Source organism: Myotis yumanensis, unplaced genomic scaffold, assembly GCF_028538775.1.
Source record: "Myotis yumanensis isolate MYYU_CA2020_CCGP unplaced genomic scaffold, mMyoYum1.0.hap1 SCAF_6, whole genome shotgun sequence".
Lineage (NCBI taxonomy): Eukaryota > Metazoa > Chordata > Mammalia > Chiroptera > Vespertilionidae > Myotis > Myotis yumanensis.
Genome location: NW_027223757.1, coordinates 36,570,010 through 36,584,483, shown reverse-complemented (window position 1 = coordinate 36,584,483; position 14,474 = coordinate 36,570,010).

Below are 14,474 nucleotides of genomic sequence, written 5' to 3'. Positions count from 1 at the left end.
TAGTCTTCCTGCCTGAAAGGGACAATGCCGCCCTGTCCTGGAGATGAGAAGGTCCTAGTCCTAGCAAGTGCCAAAAGAGCAAGCTGAGGAGTTTAGATTTTATTTAATGGGTAATGGGGAGCCATTGGTGGGTTTTGAGCAGAAGACACAGGTGTGAGTTCAAGGTTGAGCCCCTTTAAGACCTTTAAGACCTGAAGAATGTAGATCATGGCACTCCCAAACCCCCACTTTACATACTTCAAAGTAAAAACAGTACCAAATAGTAAAACACAAAACATCAGCTCTATTGACATGGAAAAAGCTTGATCCCACAGTTGATCCTATATCTGCTGAAGGTAAAATTCTGAAGGCAAAAAGAGGGTCTTTTCCAGACCTTTCTCCCTCCTCACCACTCAAGACTGACATCGACCTCTTTCTTTATTGTAGAACATTCTCCCAGAAATATATCAAGTGTTATAAGGTTTGAATACAGAGATCTAACAAAATAAAGTGGTCTTGCCTGTCTATGTATTTTCTTCACACAAAATTAGGTAAGGGTGGAGCATAATTGCTTCAGACTAAATCCTCTCCCTTTTGCTGCAGCCTCACAGAAGGCCCCGAGAACAGCCTCACAGTGCATCTAAAGCAGCGTGTCCAACTCAAAGGCTCACACGGGCCAAATAAACAAGGTTTACGTGTATGTGGCCGCAACTAAACAAAAGCTTCAATTTTCATAGAAACGTAGGTTTATTTCAATAGAGACATGCTGAATACAAAGGGCTAAAATAAAAGAGGAATTGTTAACATAAAATAATAGAACATTTTAATAAAAATTAATATTTTCTCTCGAACATTAATTTACCAGACACTGAATAACTGCACAAATTAGTAAGCGTAACACAAATAAATCTATTTTTCTTGTTCTCTGAAAGCAAAATATTTCCTGTTGTGCACACCAAACAAGTCAGTCCAAGACTAATCGGCTGCAAAAATATTCGCTGCTAGTATTAGTGGAGAGAAATGGTGCGCCTGCATGTAAGGCGTGTAAGGGAAATGAATGCGACCTGATTATAGTAACCAGTCACTAGCGAGCTTTGTGGTTCATTATTCATAATTATGTATAAGAGGATATTGTAAAAATTAAGTTGTGAAATTTTTATTAAAATGTTTCTTACATACTGTTATATTGGCTGGGCCGCAAAAATACTCATTGTGGGCCGCATGCGACCTGCAGGCCAAGAGTTTGACATGCTTGATCTAAAGTGTCTTGAAACCTTTAAATGCTGCACTGATGAAATTTTAAGGGAATCTTCATTTTGTATAGTACATTAGATTAGAGCCCTCCTAAGTCTGGTAGACAATAATGAAAATTGTTTGCAAGCCACACAATCATGTTCCAGCACTTAATTTCAGCACACGAGGAAACTGGTGAGCATCGGGCAAATTCTTCATTTTGCCTAATTCTGGTTTAAAAGCAAAAGGGGGTCAATTTCACAAAGGGTCCTTTAGCCCTAAGCTTTTGAAAACAACAACAATTAAGTTACTCAAGAAAAGGAGCTACCTTAAGGTTTCATGGCTAGGAAATAAAAATCAAAACTAAATCCACAATCTCACAATCGTATCTCTTTAAACAGAGAGACCCTCTTTAACACAGAGGTCTTTATCTTCTTGGCCACCATGCTTTCATAAAATACAGCTCTTTCTGTGTAGCCTATCTCAAACCCTATGTTAAACAAAGGGGAGAAGTCCCATTATTTTTCAGGCTTTAACATCTCAGGATAAATTGGCTGTTCATCTATTATTCATCTGCCATTGTTAGAAATTAAGTCTTCGTTACTGAAAGAGGTAAAACTTAGCAGGGCAGATCAATAGAATTATTTTTCTCCTCAGACAACAGAGGGTAAGACGATAATGATTAGCAATGTCTTTAGAAAAAAAACAAAACCTGCCTTTCATTAGCAGTTCACGATCCAGAAAAGGCTTTTTTGAGTTTCTGAACAAAAGACAGCTCCTAAGGTTTAACAGCTTCGTGTATCAGAGAAATTTTCTGCAACTCTGAAACCTCTCTAAGTGCCCAGCAAAAGAAAAGCATATTCTATGCACAGTCCACTCTCAGAGCCATAGGAAAGCCTTCGTGATTAACGCTCTTTGAATTGTTCTGGGCCGATGCTAAGCCCCGCATCACTACACTGAGGGCCAGCGGGAGCTGAGAGATCAGGAGAGAAAGCAGAGAGCTCAGACTAAAGGAAGTGCTCCAGCAACAGGAATAGCAGCTCTGCTCTCAGAAGGCAGCCCGCTCTGACTGGCTTTACACTTTGGCCTCACGTGGTTTTTTGGGAAGCTACTTGTCATGAAATTTTATGATCTGTTAAAAACAGAAAAGAAAGTGTAAGAATATTTTTTCTTACCTACTTACAAGGATGTTGAAAAGATTAAAATTAGATAGCTGTGAAAATGTTTCTCATTCTCCTAGGAAAGGCTAGAGAAATGCTTTGTGGATAAACTCGCACGTTGGAACTTTAAAATAGTCAGAATGATCCCATCTCACAGCTTTCTCCCATTAAAAACCCAGGATTCTGCTGACCCAGCAGTCAGTCCCCTCATCTCTGAATAGCTCTTGGAAATCATTTTGCTTGAAGCCCCAAAGTATTTCATACATGAGAGACAAAAAGAAAAAATCACCACCCCTCCAGACCCTTCCTGGATTAGTCAGGAGAGAAATTCCAGCAGCCCTGCCTTGTCTAGGAGAGGAGATATTCCCACTACCCCTCCCTTCCTAGCCTCAAAACACATTTTCCTTTGTCTCCTTCCAAATATAAGAACTAGCAAGTGCATTGCCTCCTGTTTACAATCTGTTCATATCATCATGTTCTATTCTTTCGCTTATGCCTTAATGGGTAAGGCATGGCCCACCCTCAGCAAAACTGTATCTTGATACCTCCATGCTCTGCACATCAAACCCTCAGCAACCAACACTTCCAACTCCAGCGGAGACCCAAGACGTGGCGTTCCCACACACTTCCACCTTTTACTCCACCACCCTGCCCATTCCCAACTCTACCTTATCAAAATCAGCTTTCAGCTGAGGCCTTCAACACATTCCCATGAAGCTGTAAGTCACTGGGATCTGCTTTAAGGAGCTACACCTTTCTAAATAGTTTTACTTCATATGCTTCTCCTTTTCGGACGCTGAATACACCTTCTCTCCCCATTTTTCATCCCACGACCTCTCCCCAGTGAGAAGAGCAGAAGGGACATTTCATTACTGTTAAAAAAAAAAAAAAAAAAGCTATATACAATAAGACATGCCCCAACAGAGGTGTGAAGTACATAGGAATGGTTTGGAGGAGGCAAAAAAAAAAAAGGGGGGGGGGGGAGTAGGGGTGGGCCTTAAATTAAAGAATGAAATCCTAAGAATGGAATTTCGGGTGAAATTTGATGGTAATAAACTCAGGAAACAGAGGGCCTCCCCTAAAACTACTCAACTTGGGTGTTTCCTAGTCTACCTGCAGGCTAACCTAACCTGATTATGGGGCTACATGGTACCAGGTACCGAGAACTGAGTGGTGGAGATGATGTGATGGCTTCTCAGGTACCGGGCCTGGTTGGCATGTAGCATTCAGTTGCAGATAGCAAATGCTACATTTAGGGCAGGGGTCCTCAAACTACAGCCCGCGGGCCACATGCAAATACAAATATTGTATTTGTTCCCATTTTGTTTTTTTACTTCAAAATAAGACATGTGCAGTGTGCATACAAATTTGTTCATAGTTTTTTTTTTAAACTATAGTCCGGCCCTCCAACGGTCTGAGGGACAGTGAACTGGCCCCCTGTTTAAAAAGTTTGAGGACCCCTGATTTAGGGTTAATATAAGCTGAAAGGTACTTATTTCCAAGTATTATGTGGCTTCCTAAGTCATGGAAAAGTAGAGGAAGAGGTGCTGACTGAGCTACTGCTGGAAAAGCAGCTGCCACTGCTCTCGGATGTAGCAAATGTAGAGCCACAAGGTGTCTGCCACCAACCACTCCAGCAGGAGTGGATGCTTCTGGCCCTGCCTCTTTCCACACTTTACTCAGTTCCAAATCCAAGTTTCATGCAAATGCATCCGTCCAAAGGAGCCTAAGTCACATATGGAACGCTAGCTGTGAGAGAGTCTAAGAAATGTCGTTTTTCGTTTTCTACAGTGCAGAAAGGCACACTGTAAGGAGAAACAAGCATTGAGCAATTCATAGAACCTACTACCTTGTATTCCTAATGAGGGACGTTCCAATAAAACTGAAGACCACTCCTGAAGTATTAAAAACCTTTATTGTAACTATTCTGTGAAACATTTTTTCAAGTGTTTTCCACTTTACCCAGCCTGTTAAAAAAAAAAAAAAAGAACTAAGTGAAATTTGTTTTTTCTCAATGACCTAAAATTATAATCATAACATTAATTACTGTGCTGCAAATAGTAGCATAAACACAGTATATATGTATATATATATATATATATATGTGTGTGTGTATGTACATTTACATACATAAAATATATTTATAACAAAATAAGGTGGTATATAGTTCTTATTTTTTTCTATAACTGGTCACGTACATGGTCAAAGCTAATATTAATAACTACCTTTTCCCACCACCTATTCTGTATTCCCTTTGCCTTCAGCAAGCATTTCAGCTGGTTCTGGTTCTTCCCTGGTGGGATGACCCAAACCTCTATTTCTCAAGAGTGCTGTCTGGATTGGGTCGTATGCACACTGGCCTTAATCACAGGACATGGTACTGCTAAGAGACACCCTAAGGCAGTGGTTCTCAACCTTCCTAATGCCGCGACCCTTTAATATAGTTCCTCATGTTGTGGTGATCCCCAATTTCATCGTTACAACTTGAACATAATTAAAGCATAGTGATTAATCACAAAACAATATGTAATTATATATGTGTTTTCCGATGGTCTTAGACGACCCCTGTGAAAGGGTCGTTTGACCCCCAAAGGGGTCGCGACCCACAGGTTGAGAACCGCTGCCCTAAGGGCTACCCTGCATTCCAGACACACTCTTCCTTACTTCCATTTTGGAGTAGTAGTCCATGTCCCCTTGGTAGTCACGATCAAATCACCCCAGCCAACCCCCTAACACACTGCCTATTAATTCAGAGGCATGAGGAGCCCAAAGTGGCTGGTGATAGTCTTTACTTCCAGGTCAAAGGAATCATTGTTGTGTCTCCTCATGTCTGCCTCTTTCTGGAACTGAGACCTCTAGGCCAGCAAAGCATAGGTTGTAGGAACAGGATGCAAAATTTTGCTAGTAGTTCACTAGGTGCAACAATGAGTGGTAACACTCCCTTTTTTACCCCGTGCTTCCTGGACCCCTGAATTCTGACTTTCAGAGAGACAACACCATATATTGGAATCTGACTCAGAGCATAGACAAGACAGCCTTCTGGAGAACCTTGCCACAGCTCTGCAAAGTATTGCCACCTACCTGGCACTGTATCTGAGTTTTCCAAAGGCTCTTCCTCAAACCAGCTGCTTCAGGGTGGTGGACAACATGGTAAAAACAGTGAGTTCCATGAGCATGGGCCCAATGGCATACTTTTATTGCTGTAAAGTAAGCTCCTTGATCAGAAGCAATGCTGTGTGGAATATTATAATGGTGGGTAAAGCATTCTGTAAGTCCACAGATGGTCGTTTTGGCAGAAGTATTGTGTGCAGGGCAGGCAAATCCATACCCAGAGTAAGCATCTATTCCAACAAGAACAAAACATGCCCTTTTCATGATAAAAGTGATCCAATGTAATCAAGCTGCTACCAGGGGGCTGGCTGATCTCCCCAGGCAGTGGTGCCATATCAGGGACTCAGTGTTGGTCTCTGCTGCTGGCAGATTGGTCTTTCAACAATGGCCATAGTCAGGTTGGCCTTGGAATGGAAGTCCATGTTGCTGAGCCCCTGCGTAACCTCTATTCCTGCCACCAAAGCCACTTTGGGCGATGACAGGGGTGTCTGAGGAAAGGGGCTGATTGGTACCCACAGAATGAGTCATCCTATCAACTCAATTATTAAAATCCTCCTCTGCTGAGGTCATTCTTGGGTAAGCATTCCCATGGCACACAAATATCTTCACATTCTGTGACCATTTGAGATTTCTATCCACATACCTCTTCCCCAGATTTCCTTGTCACCAATTTCCAATCATGTTCTTTGCAAGTCCACTAGCCATCCAGCAAAACCATGAGCCATAGCCCATGAATCGGTATATAATCGAACATCTGGTCATTTGTCCTTCTAAGCAAAGTGAACAACCAGGTGCATTGCTTGAAGTTCTTCCCCCTGGAAGGATTCCCTCCACTACTTCTCTTCAGGGATGTCCCAGGAAGGGGCTATCGTGTGTACCTGTCCACTTTCAGCTGGTGCCTGTAAAGCAGGCCTCCTCTTCCACTAATCACAGGGAATGCCCCATGAGGCCATAGGTGCAGGCTGGGGCAAGAAGGCAGTGTAGCAGAAATGGAAATCACAGGCATTTGGACTATTCTTCATGTAACTTACTTGTGCCTTCAGGACCTGCTTGGACCCACTCACTTATATTCCACTCCCATTTGGTGATGGAATGCTGCTGTGCATGCTCATGATGGCTCAGTGGGTCAGATGACACCCAGTCCGTGCAGAGCATCTCAGATCACATGGTAACTCGGTGGCCCATGGTTAAGCCTTCAGTCTCTACTATGTTCCCAGTAGCAGGCCAAGAGCTGTTCTTCAAAAGGAAAGTAGTTACCTGCAGATGACGGCAGGGCTTTGCTCCAAAATCCTTAGGGCCTGTACTGTGATTTGCCAATAGGGGACTGCCAAAGGCTCCAAGCAGCATCCCTGTCTGCCACTGCCACTCCAAGCACCAGTGGATCAGCGGGATCACATGGCCCAAGTGGCAGAGCAGCTTGCACGGCAGCCTGGACCTGTTGCACAACCTTCTCTTGTTCTGGAACCCATTCAAAACTAGCAACTTTCAGGTCACTCAGTAAATGGGCCAGAGTGACACACCCAAATGAGGAAGACGTTGCTTCCCAAACCCAAAGAGGCCCACTAGACATTGTGCCTCTTCTGTGGTTGTGAGAGGGGCCAGAGGCATCACATCCTTCACCTAAAGGGATATGTTGATATGCCCCCACACCACTGAGCCCCTAGAAACTCACTAAGATGGGAGTCTCCTGAATTCTTGTCAGATTTATCCCACTTTTGGATCTGCAAATGTCTTACCAATAAATCTAGAGTAGTGGCTACCGCTTGATCACCAGGTCCAGTCAGTATAGTGTCAACAATGTAGTGGACCAGCGTGATACCTTGTGGAAAGGAAAGGTAGTCACAACCACTGCAAACTAAATTATGACATAGGGCTGGAGAGCTGATATAGCCCTGAGGTAGGACTGTGAAAATAAGGCCAGTGGTGCAGTGTAAAGGCCTGAGAGCCGATGGTGTGGATTCCAGTTCCACTTCTCATGAGGTGCCGGGGTTCTTGTCCCAGTGAGAGGCGCCAATATAATCAGGTCAGGAGGGTCAGAAAAGGCAGATGGAACAAACAGCACCAGGGCAATCAGGAAGGTCAGAAGGGGGAGATGTAATAAACAACTTTTATGGGAGACAGCTGCAGCCAGGGAGGTTACGGGAGATGGCTGCAGAACAAACAACCTGATAAGAAACCAGACAGGCATTAACTCACTTAGAAAGCCAGATCATTAGTAAAAATTCCAAACTACATTCCCTCCCCACCGAAAGCTGATAGATGTACGTTGTATGGCACCAGATCTCCAATGGAATGACCCCAGGTTACTTCCCCTGTTTGCTGAAGAGTATATAACCTGTGCTTAAACTCTTGGTCGGGGCTGGCAGCCGCTGCTCTGCTGCGTTCAGAGTAAGCTGTGAGCCCCAACATGTTGGAAACAATAAACCCTTTGCCTTTTGCATGAGAAGCGTCTCTTGGTTCTTTGTGACAGCGGCTTGCGTCCAGGGCGTTACACCAGCATCAAGAAGGGTTCAGGAATCTGGAGAAGGCCGTGGTAGATGTTAAATAGGAATCCAGAGACTAATAGAGTCCGAAGACGAGATATGATTTTGGAAGGCATTGGGGGGTCAGAGGAGCTTAGCTAAAGGAGCTAAGATCCAAGATCTTAAGTCTAAGGCCTTAGGTTCTCTCTGTCCCCAGGACCCCATGCTTTTTATTAACACAATTTGTCCTGAGGCGAGGCAGAGATATACACTTCAAAGGGTCAGGGTTTGGTACAGAGTCCATTGTCAGAATGGGGGAATTAGCCTACAGCTGTTCAGGTGTTTGGCCAGTAGGAGGCAATAACATGTAGATTAAGTTGCCTTTCAGCTGTCTGGCAACCACAATCTATTTAATGTATCCTATTCAGGTTTGGGGAAATGCCTTTAGCCATTCCCAGATGCAAGTGACTACATGTGTGACTCAACCCTGTTGAGTCCCCAAGTCTCATCAACCTTTTGATGAAACTCTTGAAATTATGACATGCTGGAATTGGTCTCCGGCATGAGGTCTGACTAGACCAGGGGTGGGCAAACTTTTTGACTCGAGGGCCACAATGGGTTCTTAAACTGGACCGGAGGGCCGGAACAAAAGCATGGATAGAGTGTTTGTGTGAACTAATATAAATTCAAAGTAAACATAAAAGGGTACGGTCTTTTTTTTTTTTTAGTTTTATTCATTTCAAACGGGCCGGATCCGGCCCACGGGCCGTAGTTTGCCCACGGCTAGACTAGACAGCCAATTCTTTATTCCTCAGAAATCTCACTTTTTAAAAAAGTTTTGGTAAGAACTAATTTAAATTTTTTAATAAAAATTATTATATTAAGTGTTAGGTTTAATGTAAGGTTTAATCTGAGATGTAAGATTTAATCTGACCAAAGCCAATAAATTGACCAAGACAAGCAGGGTAAGAGCGAAATATCGCGTTTATTGGAAGCTCTCGGGTGAGGTCCCACGGTCTGGAGGTGCAGGCCGGGGGAGTCACACCCGCCTATGCCTGGCAGAGATTTTTTATGCTGCTGTTGGACCAATCAGGCTTATCTGAGGTAGCTTGTGGCGGGTGATTGATGAGCGGGAAGTTGGTGCAGCTGCACCCTGGCCATCTTGAGAAGTCTCCGGTGGTTATTTATTGGCCATCAGCACAACAGGATGCTCTGGTGGGTCCCAGGATGGCAGCTATTGTCCAGCAGGATGTGGCTCGGCAGTTCTGGGTTGTTTTGTCCAACTCAGCTGGTGGGATCAGGAAAGACCCTATTTTCCCAGCCCCAGACCTTACATTAAGGAAAGACAATGGGAACTGGAAAGTTTCAGATCACCCCCCCCCCAAAAAAAAGGTTATTTTTTCTGTAGTAATTTTAATAATAAGGATACTTTTTAAAGCTATAAGAATAAAATCTGCCGAAGCCGGTTTGGCTCAGTGGATTGAGCGTCGGCCTGCGGACTGAAGGGTCCCGGGTTCGATTCCGGTCAAGGGTGTGTGCCTGGGTTGCGGGCACATCCCCAGTAGGAGATGTGCAGGAGGCAGCTGATCGATGTTTCTCTCTCATCGATGTTTCTGACTCTCTATCTCTCTCCCTTCCTCTCTGTAAAAAATCAATAAAATATATTTTAAAAAAAAAAAAGAATAAAATCTAAATATCATGGAACAAATTCAGTATTTAGTGACTTCTAGCTTTCCCTTTAAATCTTGTCCTTCCTTTTTCTATCACCAACAGGGAACATTTTATATATCCTTATCTCCTTTACCATTATTATTTCCCATTGTTAGGATAAACAAAGTCAAAACTACCCAAGCAAAGCACTCGTGTTGCTCAGGCAACAGTTTTTTCTCATAGCAGAGCTAATTCCTGATTATACTATTAGTTTCTGGTCAAGATCTTGCTGTAACCAATGGTGTCCTTAGTAATGCAGATTATGTTCTTTAGTTAATAGAATTGAATTATGGCCAATTTACATGGCAAAAACTCATGCTGTAAGAGAAATGCCTGCATTAATTTCCTGTCCCTGGGTTCCACTGGGATATATTTTATCATAATTTTCCTTTCTCCTTGAGCACATTTATTTTTATTTTTTCAGGGGAGAGCACGAACACAGTCCCTCACATTTGGGGAAACCGCTGGGGTCAGCACATCTGGTCAGCAATGGATAAGTGCAATGGGAAAACCACCTTCATGATCACGGTATCTCCCCTGCCAGGTAAGTATCTCCTTGAGCACATTTAAATAAATTCTCTCCTTTCCACCAAAAACCCTGGTCTAAGGCACCTTAAAAATAAGGGAATCCCTGTGATGGGAAAACATTTAAACTATTCACTGGGTCTGCAAACTGCTTCTGAAAGAACCTGATAGTCAATATTTTAGGCCTTGTGGGCCACACTGTCTCTCAGCTCCTCAACTCTGCTGCTGTAGCCTGAAAGCATTGAGATAATATGTAGACAAATGGTCATGGCTGTGTTCCAATAAAACTTTATTCACAAAAACAGACAAAGGGCCACATTTGGCCTGAGGGTTATGATTTGCTTTGCACTAAATTATAAGTTCCATGTGGGCAAGGACATGTCTGGTTTAACACTTCATACCTGAAGACGGGTACCAAAAACACCAAGCCTGGTACTCAAAAAACTTTTTGTTGAATGACTGGGTGAGTAAATTATTAATGTGGCATCAACGAACAGATTATCCCAGCTAAAATTTGAAAAAACTAGTAAGCCTCATTCAACAAGCTCTCTTTTTTGGCTTGCTGATTGATTTTCCTTAAAAACTACAAAAACCTATCTACATACTGCTAACATCTCAGTTTGCGTATACCACAGAGAATACATTCGTGGCCTGCATTCTCAGGCAGTTGAGTTATCTTACCAGCAAGAAAGAATAAGCATGAAGAAAATTTTCTTAGAATCAAAGCCGGTATGTCCATTAACTCCCCCCCCCCCCCCCCCCAATCCAGGTCTGCACATTCCCTGGCATTAGTCTACTGGGACCACGCAGGAGTGTAAGGCTGCTGTCTGGTAAGAGAGCAGCTACCATGTCTCTTCCCTGCCTTTAAGGTCTCTGCAGCTTCCAGGTATGTTGTGCCTGGGATCTGGCTCCTAGTAGGAGAGGAACAAGATAGAAGATAAGAACATCAGTCCTGTGTCTGGAAACTACATTGGCCAGAAGATCTTCTGGAGAGTTTGATGCCTTGTCTCAGCTCAGCCCTTCCCTCACTGATCCCTGCATCCTGCTGTTCACCTAGCCCACCCACAGCACTTTCCATATGTCTGGTCTCCCATGTTTTGCCTTACTTTTGCACCCACTCAAATGTGGGTTACAGTAACTTCCTTAAACAAAAATCCCATTTGGCTGTCTGGACCAGAGATCCTTAACCCTGACTGTGCATGGGAATCACCTGGAGAGCAAAACAAAACAAAAATCTGATACCTGGACCCATCCTGAGACCAACAGAATTAGCATCTCCTGAGCAGGGATAGCAGTAATATTTTTAAAAAGCTCCCCACTCCCTTAGCATGGTCATTTTAATGTGGATCCAGGATTGAGACACCCTGATTCTGATTTTTTTACATCAGAATCATCTGGGGAGCTTTTTTAACATATAGATTTCATGTATATGTATTATAGAATTGTATACCTGAAACCTAAATAATTTATTAACCAATATCACCCCAATAAATTCCATAAAAATAAGTAAATAATATAGATTCCAGACCCAATAAATCAGAATCTCAGGGGATGGTGGGACTGGAACTCTCTGCTTTTCTCTGCCTCTTTCTTACCTGACTTCCTCTGTGTAAACCTGAACAACTTAGACTGTCAGCCCAAGTTTCCAGGTCTCCAGAGCCTACCAGTACTAGGAAACACAATCCTTTAGTACCAATTCTTAAGGATCTGACTGTCTCAACCCTATTTATAATTTGATACTTTTAGCAGAGTCTGCTCAAACCTTGGACTTTCCATTGTCAAAAGCCAATGGACTACATTCCCAGCTTCCCTGGAATCTCAGTGTAGGCCTGAGGCTGAATCCCATGCAGTGAGATATAAGCAAATGTGCTCCATGAGTCTTCTGGGAAGTTTCCTTGGGGGTGGATGTGGTGGTGTGCTGGCTGGAGCTCCCACCGCCATCCTGGAGCCATGAGCACAAGAGCCACATCCTGGAGATAGCTGAATGTGAACAGCCTGGGCCACTGATGAGATCCTGACGACAGTCCTGGACTGCCTACGTCCAGAGAGAAATACATGCCAACTATTTGGGGTTTGAAAACGATGATTTCCTATGATCCAATAAGCTGTGACCAGAGAGGCGGGACATAAGAGATACCAGGTAGCGAATTTCCAGATCTGAGCAGATTTAGAAAAAGGACCCTGAACAGAGTAGGCAAACTGTATGGTGTTTCGCCACAATCCCTGAGTTCCATTGCCAGACAGCTTGGGTCTGCATGGAAAAGAAACAGTAGAATGCAAGAAAAGTTTTGGCGTGGGCTGATATCACAGAACATGCACCAGGGTAAAATGACAATTCAAGAGAAACGGGCTCTGGGTGGTGGAATTGTGGGTAATGTGGCTGCAGGCCAGGTCGGCAGGTGCTCTGAGCAGATGGGAGTCAGTTGTTCTGCTAATAATTGAAGAAACACTGGTTACATATTTTCTGGGATCTGGTTAACTCGTTTCCTTTCGCTGCTTAGGGCTATGATTTATAGGCGGCACAGCCACTTGGGATAATAAAGCCCCCAGGCCTTGTGGCAAACTGCTGAGATTTTTCAAGAAGAAAGGGACCGCTTGAACATTTCAATAGGCTTTTCCTAAGTGAATGACACCCAGAGGAAACAGGTTTCCTATGTGTCTTCATCATTCACAACCCCAAGAAGAAAGATGAGAGGAATCAAGAAAAAAATTGCTATGCTATGGGGAAAAGAAAAAAAAGGGGGGGGAGGGGGTAACATTACATTCATTTCAAATACCTGACATTCTTGAGAGCCCTGGACCAGGTTTCCCAGAACTACAACTCCCAGCGGACACAGGTCCCATCGTCATTTTTTCCCCTCCTTTTCTATAAAAGCTCTTAATGGGGTGAGAAAAAAAATGGTTTCAATAGCAACTGGTTTGAATGAATCTATTCAATAAAAGGAAAACTATAACATTTATAATTTTTAAAAATAGCCTTTCTTCTATCGTGTTCTACTGGGCCATGGCCTTTCTGTACAGCTTCTTTTCTTCCTAAGTGAATAAACCCTAAAAGTGTGTCCATAGCCTCTGCTGAAGAAGCTCCGTGCCTGCAACACCGGTGCCCTCACACCTGCCATGTTGTTCTAGGTCACAGGAGCAGCAGGTCTGAGCTCAGGCACAAATGCTAGACACTGTGTCAAACACAGGAATTTAAGAAAGAAATCAGTTGTTCTCCATGTTCAGAAAAAAATAAGTTTTCAATGGTCTGTAATAGAAAACGGGGGGGGGGGGGGGGGGAGTGGGGGAGGGGACAAACAGCAAAGTAGTCCATTCTCAGGCCTTAGCACAGATCACCAGAGACCTCAGGAAATCTTTGTGGAATAAAAAGAAAAGAAACGAAGAGAAAAGGAAAGGAAAGGAAAGGCCAGCCACATGAGAAAAGCAATGGCTATATTCAGGGCTTGCTTTAGCAAAGGAGTCAGCCACCATCACTTCAAGGCAGGCAGAGGAACTGGAAGCTTAATAGTGAAAAAAAAAGGAACTGCAGGTGTGCCCTGAGTGGAGGCTGCCACCCTGGGAAGCTGTAGATGGCCTACAAGAAGCAAGGCGTCCACTGTGATTGGTTAGGAGAGCATATTGAGCTTTCTCTGGTTGGTCCTACATTAGAAATGGAACAAAAATTAGGGGACCTGTCAGTTATTCATCAAGTTCCTGGCCATTTGGGGCCAATTGTTTCAGAAATGATGGTGTAGCTTTCTGGATTATTACTAAAGATAGCAACCCGGCTTCCTGCAAATCTGACCTATAGCAGGCTGACTCCCGGGGCCGGCTATTATTAATAAGGTTTCCTGGACAGGCTGCTGCAAGCTGTGGGTCAGCGTTCTATTTTTACAAACGGCCATCGCCCGTTTGAAAATTGTCTCTCATCTTTCAGACAAAGACAGATAGCTGTCTACAGGCAGCGAGGTAATTCCCGGCATTTCTAGAGAGCCACTTTGGGAGACAGCTTGGCCACCTTGCCCAGAAGTACCTATGACATCCCTGCTTATGTGAGCACGTCCCAGGACGATACCCCGAGAAGGCGAGAAAGGAAGGGAAGGCTAGTGGTATTGAGCAAATACCGATATTACAGCCCACCCCACCTCCAAAGATTCTAATTTAATAGAGTAGGGCTGGACATCAGTATTTTTCCTAAACTTCCTAGAGGATTCTAATGTGCAGCCCGGTTGGCAGCTAGGGACGGAAACCTTTGAGCAATACTGGGAGCACATTCTTAGCCACTAGTGAAAATGAAGCAGGACTGCAGCCATGA